This window comes from Schistocerca piceifrons, chromosome 7, assembly GCF_021461385.2.
Source record: "Schistocerca piceifrons isolate TAMUIC-IGC-003096 chromosome 7, iqSchPice1.1, whole genome shotgun sequence".
Lineage (NCBI taxonomy): Eukaryota > Metazoa > Arthropoda > Insecta > Orthoptera > Acrididae > Schistocerca > Schistocerca piceifrons.
In genome coordinates this window covers 188,582,794-188,597,276 of record NC_060144.1, presented here as the reverse complement: position 1 = coordinate 188,597,276, position 14,483 = coordinate 188,582,794, and the positions used below count along the sequence as shown (strand labels likewise).

The following is a 14,483-nucleotide window of genomic DNA, read 5'->3' as shown; positions in this document are numbered from 1 at the left end:
CTTATTTGATATTTGTAATAGTTGTATTTACAGTACATCTGTACTACAATATGAGAACTACTCATACCTGAGACAATAATGCTAATATGAGACTCGTGAATACTGCATGTTTCAGTCCTGATGGTACAAATTTTCAGCGATAACAGAGAAACATAAATGTATCAAAATAAGACAAAAAAGAAACTATGACACTCTCAGAGCACTAATCTCACTTTTGAGGATCAAATTACAATCCAATACATCTCTCAACATACAGTCAGTTCAATTTAGAACACAATCAAATGTTCAAACCTTCCCATAAGCTACTGTTGCTCAGCATGCTAACAGCTTCAGTCTTCAGCCATCAATGAAGTGAGAACCGGAAGAGTTTGCGTTTGCAGATTATGTAGTCCTCCTCACCAACACTCAAGATGGTGGCAAAGTCACTTTTGTTATGTTTAAAATGTCTTGAAATGGATGACTATGGGAATTAACCCAGGTAAATAAAAAACTTCACTATAAATTCAGTTTTCCAGGGTTGCAAATTCAAAGTGCTCTGGGAACCAACCAAAATTTGCTCAGGGTTTAAGATAAGCCAATTTAAACATCAATTGCATAAGAAGAATTACTATATTTGAGATTTGCTCACCATGTGCAACAAATGCAGACATTAACATCTGTGGAAGCACATTATATGCTTAATCAGATTTGTGGAACTGCTCTCAGATCATGACAAAAAGTTGCTGTGATACATACAAACTTAGAAATGTGACTATTCCATTCTCAGCATTCTATTAAATTCATGCTGAAGATATTGCAACTGGGGCAGCTCATAAAGCTCAAATGCCATCTGCTTCTGACTACAAAACTGGTTACATTCAGTCAAGAGAAGACAATATTGGTATATGAGTTCCTGCCCTTGATGATACCAGTTGGTGTACTTGTTCGATACTAAAATCTAATGAACATCCAGCATAAGCAGTTAAGAATAGTCATGAGCACAAGACAGTGGCCAAACTAATATTAAGACTGTGAAACAAATATATATTGATAGGGAAAGGGTGAAACCATCTTCTGAAGACCTAGCAAATAACTGAAAGAAGCATCTGCTGTCCAGATGTTAAGATGAATATTGTGCCAGTTTCAATAAAAGTGAAAGTGTTTATGTGACATTCCAGCATTTGGTAAGGATGTTAATGGGATTGTTGCCAACCAGGTCACTTCATAAATAAAAAGTGTAATGGTGACAACAGTACGTGGACGTAGTGACTGTTATACCATACTGTTTGACTCGAGTCAAAACTGCAGCCAGTCACTTTTTGTACCTGTATCAGCTGATTAAAAGCAGCTTATTTCCCACAGCATACAGATTTTCAATCCTCTTAAGACTAAGTGACATAACTGCACCACAGATGAAAAAGGCGCTGACTGATAAAGGATACAAGATGGGTGAGAACACTTCCTACACTAATTTGAACGTTCCAGATCTGTTTTCATGCACAGAAGGGGACACTAGGATAAGGGCACAGAAATATTATGGAAACTATTGTCAAATGCAAATACCCAAGAAGCATACATTTAAAGGCAATGTGATATCCAAGCGACAACCACTTTTAGATGTTCTGAAAACAGTGGGGAAGAAAACAACTTCTTTGTGACTACAAGTAATACCTCTTATCATAGGTGCATGTGGCAGTTAACTACTGTGCAGCATATCAAGGCTTTCCATATTCTTAACATGAGAAATAATCCAAATTTCAGTAAGATCTATAATGAAAAGACATAGCCATTTGGTGAGGAAACAAGGCACTCTCTTATGTCACATGTGTATATGGAAATATGTTTTCACCTAGTTATTGGTATACATGAATTTATTAACTGTTATTCTTGTTACAACACACTGGCAGCTATATTTAACTTATTTCTCTTAAGAGAGATATTTCTGAAAATTGACTTACTATCTTATTTTGCTAGTTTTATATTTCTGTATCATCTCTGAATGTTTGTTCCACCACTGTGTAAACATCCTGCAAACAAAATTAATTATTCTGCTCAGCAATAATTCAGTGATTGTTGATGACTGCAAATATTTACAGTATTGTTAGTGATTGGATGTCCCTTCTGAGGATCTTTGACTATTTTGCATCTTAAGTGGGGCAAACATGAACTGACTCTCAACAAAATCTTTTTTTGTTTTGTATCACATTACTTTACTAAATGAATACCACCATTCCTCAAATACAGAATAACAGTTTATTATTTCTTCATAAACATAGACAAATACAGACAAGCAGGACTGAGGAATCTCATTCTCACACCAGAAACAGCTGAATTTTTCATTGACTTTCTTGTCAGCTCTAGATTCCAATTTTTGGTATTCCTTGGGGGCTGCACACAGCAGTGGATCTCTTTGCTGCTATTTGCGATGACATCACGGGCAGTCCAACTGCTCTTAGTGCTACAAGTGGCTCAAAAGGAGTACCTCACAAAAGAATACCATCACCGCAGACTATGAAAACAAAACAATTCTAAAAATGAAATAATGATAATTATCTCCATAACAAGAAACACTCTAACTCTCTACGTGTTCATTTATTTGAAGCTACACAACATGGATAAAAAATCAACATATGTAAGGGAGATTTTGTACACTTACATATGCCACCCCTTGTAAATGAAAATGAAGAAGCAGGAAAGGAAGTAAAAAAAGAAAAACAGACAAACATACATAAATGAGAAATACTTTTACAATATTGTGAAACAATAAACCAAATTATGAACACCTTGGACTCCTCTTTTAACTGTTTTCAATTTGTCTTCAATGGTGATAAGTTAATATTTTATTGATTTATTTTACTTTTTTATGCATTACAGGAGTAACAAACTGCTGTAGTTGTGGTGTGAAACATTTGTACCTTTACAATCTAAGTTGATCAGTTGATGTATCACTTAAAATACTTCAGTTGCATAGTACAGCAGTCATGAAAATTATCATAGTAAACTCATTAAACAAATATTAGAACCCAAGGATCTCGGTTTGTATTTGCATGCAAAGACTCGTATATCGCTTTTTTTTTTTGGGTTTTATTATGAGGCTTAGTTTCCATTATAAAATCTTCTACAATCATACCCAAAACCGGATAAAATGTCTTATACAAAAGGCAATAATATGTCATAAATAATCTATGTAATGTGAATGTAATTTCACATAATCCATTCCTGATAAAACTCCTTTAAGTCAGAAATAATATTTAGTGACTCGTAACATGGTTGTAAGTGAAGGAAATGAGGGAAGGTTTAATTTATGCTCAATCATAATGCTATTAGTATTAATACTAGTGTTGACATTCTACATCTCATTCATTATAATTTACACCCTTGACATAACTAAAGCATGCACAACAATACATACCTAATAGAAAATTTAAATTCCTGCAAAAAGAGAGCCCATCTAGTGTGTCTACTGTGTAAAAGTATGCTTTCTGGTAGAAAGATTGTTGCATTATGGTCACTATGTATTATAGTTTCATTGCCCGCCAATAAGTATTTAAATTTCTGAAAGCCTACACTACAGATAATACCCCTTTTTCTGTGATAGTGTAATTCCTTTCATGGTTCATGAGCATTCTACTTATGAAAGCTGTTGGCCTATTCTCTACTGTCTGTTGCACAACATGTTCCTGGAATATGCAGCATCCCAGACCATAGTCAGATGTATCTCCTGATAGGTGGAATGGTAATGTCTGGGTGAAATAGTATAGGTGAAATTGCTAAACTTTATATTGTTAAATTCCTCAGTACAATGTTCATCGCAGCTCCAAGATATGTTTGCTTTCATTAATTTCGATAAGTATGGTGCACACAGTACTGTTAAATATGACTTTAGTTGTCTTCTGTTTGAAGGTTCTGGGCAAATTTTAATAGCATGTAGCCTTTGTGAGACCAGTTTGATTCCTGACGTACTCACCATGTGTCCCAACAATTTCATGTCATTCCTACAAAATTGTGATTTTCATAGTTTAATTGTAATTCTTTGTGATCTTAGTCTACTGAAAAATTGATTTAGCATTTGCAAATGTTCATTCCATCTGGTAGATATAACTACAATGTCATCAACATAAATTAAAATCTTACCTCTTAAATTGTTGCCAATCACTTTGCCTAAGGCTCTTGTAAACACTGACACTGAAGCTTTCAGTCCTAAAAGTAATACCTGAAATTGGTATGATCGTCCTTTAAATAGAAAAGCTGTGGGTTTTCTATAATCTTTACGAAGTTGTATTTGCCAATTTGAAGTAGTAAGATCCATTGTGCTGATGTATCTTGCCCTTATAGAGTTCGTTAACATTTCTTCTGTTATAGGTAGTCTCTCTCTTTCAGGTTCAATTATTTTATTGACACCTCTTGCATATAATACTAGTCTCACAGTTGCATCAGGTTTTCTGAGTACAACTAAGGGGTTATAATAGCAACTATAATAATCCTGTCAGTTTCCTTTTGGACTAACAAATTTCATAGAAACAGGTATTGGATATGGTCTAATATAGAATAGATTGTGTGGCTTAATCTTTAGGGCCTTTCATGATTCCTGGTCTCATTTTCAGAGCATCTATGTGTGTTCTTGATAAAGAAACTGTTTCCACTTTCTCGTTTGTGTTGAAATTTACTGATCTTCTTATGTTGTTAATTATGTCCTCTTGACGTATAGGATGGTTGTAATAGTGTAATTTTCTGTCATCATTGGCTATGTTGGATTCTATTACTAATGTAAGATTCCCCATCAAGTAGTCACTGGATCAAACTGTAATGTGACATTGTTTCTGTCTTGTCCATATGGAAATCATATTGCGCATGTTTGAAAATCTAATGTGAGCTTGTGTTCTGTAAGCCTCTCTCTTCCAAGAACAGTCGGTATATTTAACCCTGTGACCACAAACACTGGGTATTCAAATGTATGTCCACTCAATCCAAATGTAATCAACAGTTCTTCGCAAATTGGTTTGCTTGTAGTTTCTGTTATCTCTGTAATTTTAACTCCGGTTACTGGCAGTCTTGGAAACATATGTATCATATAGCTTTGTTTTAAAAACCCATAGTCTGTTACACACACATTGCTACCAGAAACTAGAAGTATACTTACTGGTGTATGTCCGACTACTCCGTTGAGCTTTGGTCAAAGATGTTGCTTAACACTTTGCGCCCTGAGCCATAGCGCATGAAGCTCTAACACAAGGCCTAGCTGGTTCTAGCATATTTTAATTCACTACAACTCTTAAATGGTTTTTGTTGTAGTAATGACATTACCATTATTGAAAAGCCTGAACTTTCTGAATTTGAATACTTATTTAAACTGCTTGTTTTATATACAGTAACCTCCTTTGGCTTTATTTTAAGATGCAGTTTTGGTCTTTGTATGATAAATTTTGAAACACAGTCGTTTGCACAATGCCACTTTGCATGCACTACACTAGTAGCTTGTGTCTTTGCGCCACTTTTTCTCAGTAAGCTTTCTGCCTCTCAGAGAACACACTACACATTATTTTTGCCTCTCTTTCTTGCCTATTTCTGTCTCAATCTTTTGCAGAAAATGGTTTCCAGTTGATAGTCTGGAGAGTCCCGCTGTACCAGGCTGTTGTTCGAGATGTCTGCTGTCTGCAAGACATGCACACATAGTTGTCATAAACTGTGATGTTTTGATGCACTTTCCAGTTACCTTGTTGTACAATATATTTGAATTTGTTATCACCTTTAGTATTATGTGGAATGACAATTTTCTCCACCACTTCATAGTTCGATGCTCAAAAGCCCCATATGATAGTCATTGGTCTGATAAGTCAACACCCAACTTGTTTTTATTGTAGTCCACCACACAGGCTGGTTTTGACTTGTCTCCGCCTCTCTTATCAATAAACATCACAATCTCAGCAGTGTGCCTTGTACTTATCGTGTGTACATTTCTTTTGTCCTTCCAGCATAATGCCAGGATATTTCCTTTACGCCTAAAAATTAGTTCACCTCACTGAAGTATCGGATCTTTTGTAGCAGAATGTAATCCCTGTCTAGATTTTCTTGTAGTTCCCACTAGAGCTGTTTTTGCAGCTTCCAGTTCTGAAGCAAGGACTGGACTGGTGTAGAATCTGTCTGTAAACAAAGTGTAACCTTTACGAGTGTCTCTGTGTCACACCTCTCACTTGCATAAGCAGAAAAATTCCAGACATTACCTGTCTCTGACACTGTATATGCTTGCTGGAAATTAGCAGACACCGTATCCAGGAGGGGTCTCACCTTGTGCAGTGGGTCATAGCCAGCTTCTTTTTTGTTCTCCAAATGGTTCAAATGGCTCTGAGCACTATGGGACTTAGCTTCTGAGGTCATCAGTCCCCTAGAACTTAGAACTACTTAAACCTAACTAACCTAAGGACATCACACACATCCATGCCTGAAGCAGGATTCGAACCTGCGACCATAGCGGTCGCGTGGTTCCAGACTGTAGCGCCTAGAACCACTCGGCCACCATGGCTGGCCTTTTTTCTTAGCAACTGAATTGTCACTGATGTGAAAGTTTCTCAGAATAGAAAGAAACCTGTTATGGCTCGGGATATTTGGACAGAATTACATGACACAACAGAATTCTTGGACCAGTGCTCTCATATATGCGATCTCACAGTTTCACACATATGGACTACAATTTTCAGAAACTTTCTTATTTCTATGAGAATAACTCCTTTTCACTTCACTTTGATAGTGAGCAGCTAGGGGAAAGGGAATTTGTGCTTTGTAATTTCCTTATGCTTTGCTGTGCATACAGATTAGTTTGCTGCTTTGTAGGATTCACCATACTGTCTGTAAGTAAACGCAAAAAGAAGTCTTAGAGGTGTGCTGTTCTGGTCTAAACTGGTAAGGTTGCACTTTCCAGAGTGTCCTGAGAATGGATAGACATTTGGCACATGATCAGTATTCGTCCAGCCTTCCTCAGAATCAGTACGGCGCGAAGTTCTGTCTTGCATACACCCTTGGTCGCCCGTGCACTTCAGGTGTAGTATCAGCAGGAACAGTGGCAATACATACTTCTGAAGAACTTGGACGTTCACTCTCCTCATATGAATCTACCATAAAAGTAGTATTTGCAAATAAAATCACTTACTACTGTAGTTATGTATTGAAAGTTCTTTCAATTGAAATCTGAATAAAAATATTGCATATTTTTTAAATCTGCATTCCTTACCTGAACACTCAGAATCTTCTTCTTGAATATAGTCTACATCATCGTCAGAATCAAGCAAATCATCATCCTCTGAAAAATCAACATCACTTTCTTCAAACTTGCGCAGTAAGTCATGAGCGATTTCACCATTCGTCAAACCACTCTTCCCCATGACGACGCAACTGAGTGTGTACGTGGCAGAATATTCCTGCTCACAAAGCCTCACAAAGAAAAAGGAGTGGTTCTCTCTTGTCTAGCATGCCCACACCATCTAGTGTCTAATACTTCAATTATAGCCTCTGCCGTGCCTCCCAGACCATTGGGAGCTCTGCGAAAAAGTAAAGGAAGGAAGGGGAAGACCGAGCACACGTGCCTGTAAAATTATGGGCGTTGGATTTTCGGGCTGGTCAGGTGCACCTGTATTTTTACGGATGCCAGCTCCTAAGTGTTAACGGGTTGTATTCTTTCTTCTAAGAGAATGTCTGTTCATGTATTTCCATTGTCATATCTTACTGAGCTAGCAATATTGTTGCTAAATATTGTACCTTGGTGTTCTGTAACATTGTTACTATTTGTGTACCTTTGTCCTGCTCTGTTATCATCTTGACCACTGGATCCTCTGTACACAATACTCACATCATTTTCTCTTGTCCCCCATTGTTCTCTGTTGTAATGCCGATTCATCATGTTGCATTGATGAGCATTGTTGCTGTTGTTATTTGATTGCCTTCTCTCCAATAGTCTCTTAATGGTGTCTATCTATTGTAAATATTCTAATAAATTATTAACATGGTTCAAATCTTTGCCCAAAGGTTTGTCCCTTACTCTCCGTGGGAAGCAACTGATAACTACCTCCAACAAATGTTCCTCTCTTATGGAGTCATTTAAATACTTAACCTTATTAATATGCCAATCAACGAAATTCCTGTATCCTTTTCAAGTCATTACTGTATAGTTATGAACATAACAGTTCAAGGCATAACTTTTTTGTGCCCCCTTGCTCCAGTATTTTGATTTGAAAGTAATTTTAAAATCATGGCAAGTTCTAAAGTTTTCCAATTGTGGCATTCCCCATTGCACAGCATCACCCATCATATGTCTTATGAAAAATCTTATTTGCTTATAATCTGTCCTTGTTTATGGTAACATATTTTTAAACAAAAATAGAACTTGGTGTACCTCTCCTGATAGTATAAATTTCAAAAACTTTTGATTTACTCCTTTATATAATAATGTATCGAAATCACAACCATTACTTACCTTCTTACGCATCATTAACAGGTCTACAACCTCTCTTGTTAATTCTTGTCCCATATTATTGATCTGTAGTACGTGTTTAGTCGTACCTAAGTTCTGGTCATTACTATTAGTTGTTGACAGCCTATTGCCTATGAGAATGGTTATGGAAGATGTGGATTTATCCTCAAAAGGTTCCTTATGTTTACTATTTGTTTTCTTAAGTCTCATTTTTCATTCAGCTCCTATCTTTTGTAATTTTGGTTCTAGTTCATTAGTGGTAGATGATATTACATTAATATTATTATTTGTGTACTTCTGTTGGATGTCTTTAATGTGCAATAAATTTCTCTCTAAAATCTGAGTTCTTTATATTAAACTGTTTTGGTCAGATTTTAGTTGATGTACACATTCCAGTTTGCCCTCTACTTTGTCCTCTACAATACCTAGCCACTTGTCCAGTTCAGCAATGTGACTGAATCCTAAATCTAGTCATTTTTACAATTTGTCCATTCTACCATCAGGTTGAGAAGTGAAGTCATTTAGTTTCTTATCCATTTTATCTAATCTGTTCTTGATTCTTTTAAAATTATTGTCTGTTTCCATAAATCTGTTATTCATTAAAGTGAACTGCTCTAGTACTGATTGCATAAACCCTTCCATGCTCAAATTGTTCTCTATTAAAGCCATGTTACATTATTTGTTTATAGTTATGCGTCTAGAATCCAGAAGTGAATTGTTTATCGGTTGTGTCTACACTTCACCTACTGTTGAGACAAAAATTGTGGTTGAATTGTAGTTATTGTATTGTATTGTATTGTATTTATTGGTCCAGTAAATCTTACATGTACAGTACAGCACATCAGATATTGGACAGGTCAAAGTATATCTTATAATTAAAACACTTTAGAAACTAGAAAATTATGTTCACAAAATTTTACAGCACTTCATATACTGGGCAAGTCAATGTGTGAGTTATAATTAAACCACATTAGAAACTTGAAGTTTACAACTGAATACATGTATAAGCCAATATTAACGATTAAAGTATTTGCATGATCCTCACTTAAGCTCTAAGGATTTTTGAGGAACTCTTCTACACTATGAACTGACATGTACACTAGAGAATTACATTCACAGAATTTTACTTCATATACTGGGCAAGTCGCTATACAACTTATACTTGAACCCCATTATAAACTTGAGAATTACATCTGAATGTATTTATAGGCCAATATTAATGGTTACAGTATTTGCATAATCATCACTTAGACTCTCGAGGATTTTGGAGGAACTCTTCCACACTATAAAAGCAATGTGTCAACAGATATTCTTTTAATGCTGCTTTAAAATTTTTTACATCTGTCATTACTTTAATTTCTCTTGGCAATTTATTGTAGATAATTTTTCCATGGTGTAATGTTCCTTTTTGGCACAAACTGGTTTTTGTATGGAGTACATGAAAGTCAGTTTTCTGTCTTGTATTATGATGATGGACATTTTCATTTTTGGGGAGGATACTAGGATTTGTTATTGTATATTTCTTTATAAACATTGCACTTTCAAATAGGAAAATACATGGAAGGGGAAGAATCCCCATCCTTTTAAATAATGGTCTACATGGTTTGTTCCTTTTTATTCCAGCCATGATTCTCACTATTCTCTTTTGCATCCTGAAGAGTTTTAGGCAGGATGGCGAGTTACCCCAAAAGTGATCCCATATTTTAGGACAGAATGTATATTAGAATAGTAAACTGTCATTAGACAGTCCTTATGACAGCAGTTTTCTAGCACTCTCATTAAATAACACATGGTACTTAGCTTCTTTAATATGTTGTCAATGTGAGTTTCCCATCTAAGATTATCCTGTAGCCAGACCCCCAGAAATTTTGTATTAGGCACACTTGCAATATCCGTGTCTGACATCTGAATTCTTATATCCTCTTCAATGTTTCTCTTGATATTATGAAAATTTAATGCTACTGTTTTGCTTTTATTTATTATTAGTTTGTTTTGGTTGAACCAGTTTACAACATTTGTTAATGCTTCAGACAGTCTTGTCTGTAGTATCTCTGCAGTCTTCCTGCTGACTAATATGCTTGTGTCATCTGCAAACTGGATAGTGCTATGGTACTGGTTGGCTGATGTTAGGTCATTTATATATAGCAAAAATAGGATAGGGCCCAGTACCGAGCCCTGCGGTACTCCATATTTTACTGCTTTATAATCAGAATAGTGTCTTGTTGATTTATTTTCTTTGTGAAAATGTATTTCTACTACTTGCTTGCGGTCAGTAAGATATGATCTAAGCCAGCTGTTAGGCATACCTCTGATACCAATTCTTTCAAGCTTCTGCAGCAATAGAGTGTGGTCTATGATGTCAAAAGCCTTAGACAGATCAAGGCATATGCCAGTTACTTTTTGTCCACTATCAATTTTTTCGAGTACTTCACCCAGAAATTCATATATTGCTGTTTCTGTTGATCGGCCTTTCCGGAAGCCATGTTGGGTTGTGGATAATATTTTGCACTTTTCTAGAAAATCTAGCAACCTCTTATGAAAAATTTTTTCTAGTATTTTAGAAAATGTAGATAGCAAGGCAATAGGTCTATAATTGGCTATGTCTTCTTTCTTACCCTTTTTGAACAGTGGTTTTAGTTTCACTGTCTTTAAGCAGGAAGGAAAGACTCCATTTGTTAATGAACTGTTGAAAATGTGGGCTAATGGTATTGCAATGAGGTCCCCCACATTTTTAATGACATAATCTGGAATCTCATCCACACCTGTTGAAAATTTTGTTTTTAACTCTCTTATTGATAGTATAATTTCCTTTGGGTTGGTTGGAGTAAGAAATAGGGAGTTGCAGTTTCTATTTTGAATGGATGGTGTTGTAGCAGGATTTTTATTTGAAGATTTTATGTCAGATAGTAATTTTTCACTAATATTTGCAAAGTATGTATTAAAAGCATTGGCTACTTCTTCTGGATTTGTAATTTTTTTGCCATCTTGGATTACCTGGAGATTTACATTTTGGGAGGTCTCGTTTCCTACTTGTTCTCTGACTATCTTCCACATGGCTTTCATTTTGTTCCTGGCCATTTTCATATGGTGATCATTTGTTGTTTTTTTAGATTCTTTTATGACTTTGTGAAGCACTCTCTTATAATTCTTGAAATGCGCCAGAAATTCTTCCGTAACATTTTGTGTTTTTGAGATTTCATAAAGTCTCCTCTTTTCAGCACATGATATTTTAATGCCTTTCGTCAGCCATGTAACATTTCTTTTTTTAGTTTTTAATGTTTGGTTTTTAACTGGAAAAGAAATATTGAAATAATGGGGGAATATTTCCATGAACATGTCAAACTTTTTACATGTGTCCTCATAGTTGTCTATATCATTCCATGTTTCTTTTTTCAGTAAGTGCCTTAAGTGTTCTAGGTTGTGCTTGTTAAAATTTCTACCTTTTCTTGTCATTTGTTGTTCAGTATTTCCTGCAGTGTCTACTGGGAATTCGATAAACTGTGCATAATGATCACTGAAACCTGTATTCATATTTCCAGATTTGTATAAATATTTATCTGTATTTATTAGTATCTGATCTATAGCACTGCTTGACGATTTGGTGACTCTGGTGGGGGATTTGAAGGTTGTATGTATGCTGTAGGTTTTTAATAAGGCCTCAAGGTTTAATCTGTCTTTTGAGTTCTTGTTGAAATCTATATTAAAATCACCACATATGATGGTTGTTTTACTAACTATTTTTATACTGTTAAGTGCCTTCTCAAGATTTTCAATGAAAGTAGTTACGTTTCCATCTGGGCTTCTATATATGCAAATAACAATTATATTTAAATTTGTCAGTTCTGTAGCAGAAATTTCGAAGTTTTGCTCTTCCCCTAGCTGGTTAGTGAACTTTAAATTTTCGTGTTTGACGTCCTCTCTAACATATATGCATGTTCCTCCATGCATGGAGGTTTTCCTACAAAAAAAAGATGAAAGGGTAAAGCCCTCTATCCTTGTGTGATGTAACATATTTTCGGATAACCAGTGCTCACTAACACATATAACAGACACTTCTTTTAGTTCATCTGCTAACAATATTTCTATCTCACTAACTTTATTTGATAAGGATTGTACATTTTGGTGCAGGAGCATAAATTTCGACGATGACTTATTTACTAGGTTGTTTTGGCCTACCTTATGTTCGACAGCTGCACATGACATATCATTTTTAACACTTTTACAATTGAAGTTTTCTTTCCAGAGCGATGTTTTAGAAGATGAAATCAACATTTCTCTGGAATCACTTGCCATAAAAAACGTTGTGGTTCTTTCCTGTTTCATGTTGGGCGAGTTGACTTGTAGTGTGGTGGCGTTTCTGCTGTAATTTTTGGAGTTGTAATTTGAGGAACCGCAACCAGGCTAGATGGGGATCTTCTTCTTGCCGCTTCAACACTTCCTGAAGTCATTGGAGTGATATTCTCTTTATTTGAAATTGGTGATTCCGTTGCTGCTGCTGCTGCAATTGGAGGCTGCACTAAGCCTGGCTGATTTCGGTTTAATTGTTCCATGATTGCATCGCACAGTGCTACTTTCCCTTTCGTGTTTCTGTGCAATCCATGGGTAGTGAAATTCTCTCTTTTTTGACTGTCTGCATTAATATATGTCACATTGCTGAAGAGCTTACATATTTTCTCGAACTTTCGGTTGGTTGCTTCGATTTCTGCATTCACACACGATGTTTTGATGAGATCATGTCTCATAGGGATGCTTATTACGAAAACTTTCATGTCCATAACTTTTGCCAATGTTTCCCTTAAAGATCGCAAAGCGAATTTTGCCTCGTTCTTGTAGACATCGTTTGCGCCAGCTAAAATAATGCAAGAGTTACAACTTCCATGGTTACTGTGTGTGTCAATATGCTGAGTAACTTCTCGCAGTGGAGCACCTGGCTTCACAAATCCAATAACACTTTCATTTATTAGTTTTTCGTTCATGATCTTTGCCAGTCCTTTTCCATGACTATCAGAAAATAAATAAATAATGCCAGCATCTTGTTTTTTACGTTGACTGTTTTCGTTTGTTGTTTTCGGTTCCGAAACTTTCGTTTGTATATCTGCTTCACTTTGTCTGTTCGTTTTTTCTGATAGCACACTGAATCTGTTTTTGCACAAGATATTAGAATCAGTCAATAACTTTCTTTGAGAATTTGACAGTTTACTTTTCACTCCCGGTATGTTTGGAAGTTCGCGATTTCGAGGAAAGTTTGATCTGTTTTCATGCTTCTCCGCTACCATGCTATAGTTGTTTGTTTGCACACGTTTTTGTTTACTTTCAGTTCCTTGCAACAGTTTTTCTTCAGATGGCTGTATTCCATGATTTACTACACTCGATTTTTGCACACTGTTTTTTTGTATTAAAGTTACACTGCTTCTTTGAGATTTATCTTCCTGGATAGAGTTTTCTTCGGTCACTGATTCCCATTTTCCTGTGGAGGCCGTGTCTTCTTGCTTCCCGTATTTTCCCGATTGAAGTTCTTTTATATCCTGTTTTAGAGTACCGATTATGAATTGTAGACTTTTTATACGTTCATTTAGCTTTGATATCTCGTCCTTACAACTCATACACGATTTCTTTTTTCCATCGAATTTTACTTTCCCGTTTTGAAATTTCTATATTGTATTTTACACAAACGCCTTTCCAGGAAAAAAAATAAAAATTACTGCAATAAAATCACTGCACTTCACACTATAAATGAAAATTCACCCACTGAGTATAAGTAATGTCAGATGAATTTGTATCTAGTTGATTGTGTCAGCTGCTGCTGCTGCCATCACATAGTGCGGACATTATCAGTCACTGATACTGTCGCATAGTGTCGATGTCGTCATCGGCTGCTGCTGTCATTGTGTAGTATGGATGTGGTCATTGGCTGCTAAACTCATTAGTTTATGACAATAAATTGCTCTTGTAACATCCAAAATATTAGGTAGTCTCGAGATATTTATATCTGAACACAGTTGATTGTGAACCAGCTATATAATTCTCATTTCATTTGTATGAA

General features: G+C 35.8%; 1 protein-coding gene across 1 annotated transcript in view; it reads left to right on the top strand.

Moving 5' to 3' along the window:
* LOC124804985 overlaps positions 1–14,483 on the top strand; it is a 92,379-nt gene that overhangs the window by 69,400 nt on the left and 8,496 nt on the right. The gene's annotated exons all lie outside the window — the stretch shown is intronic.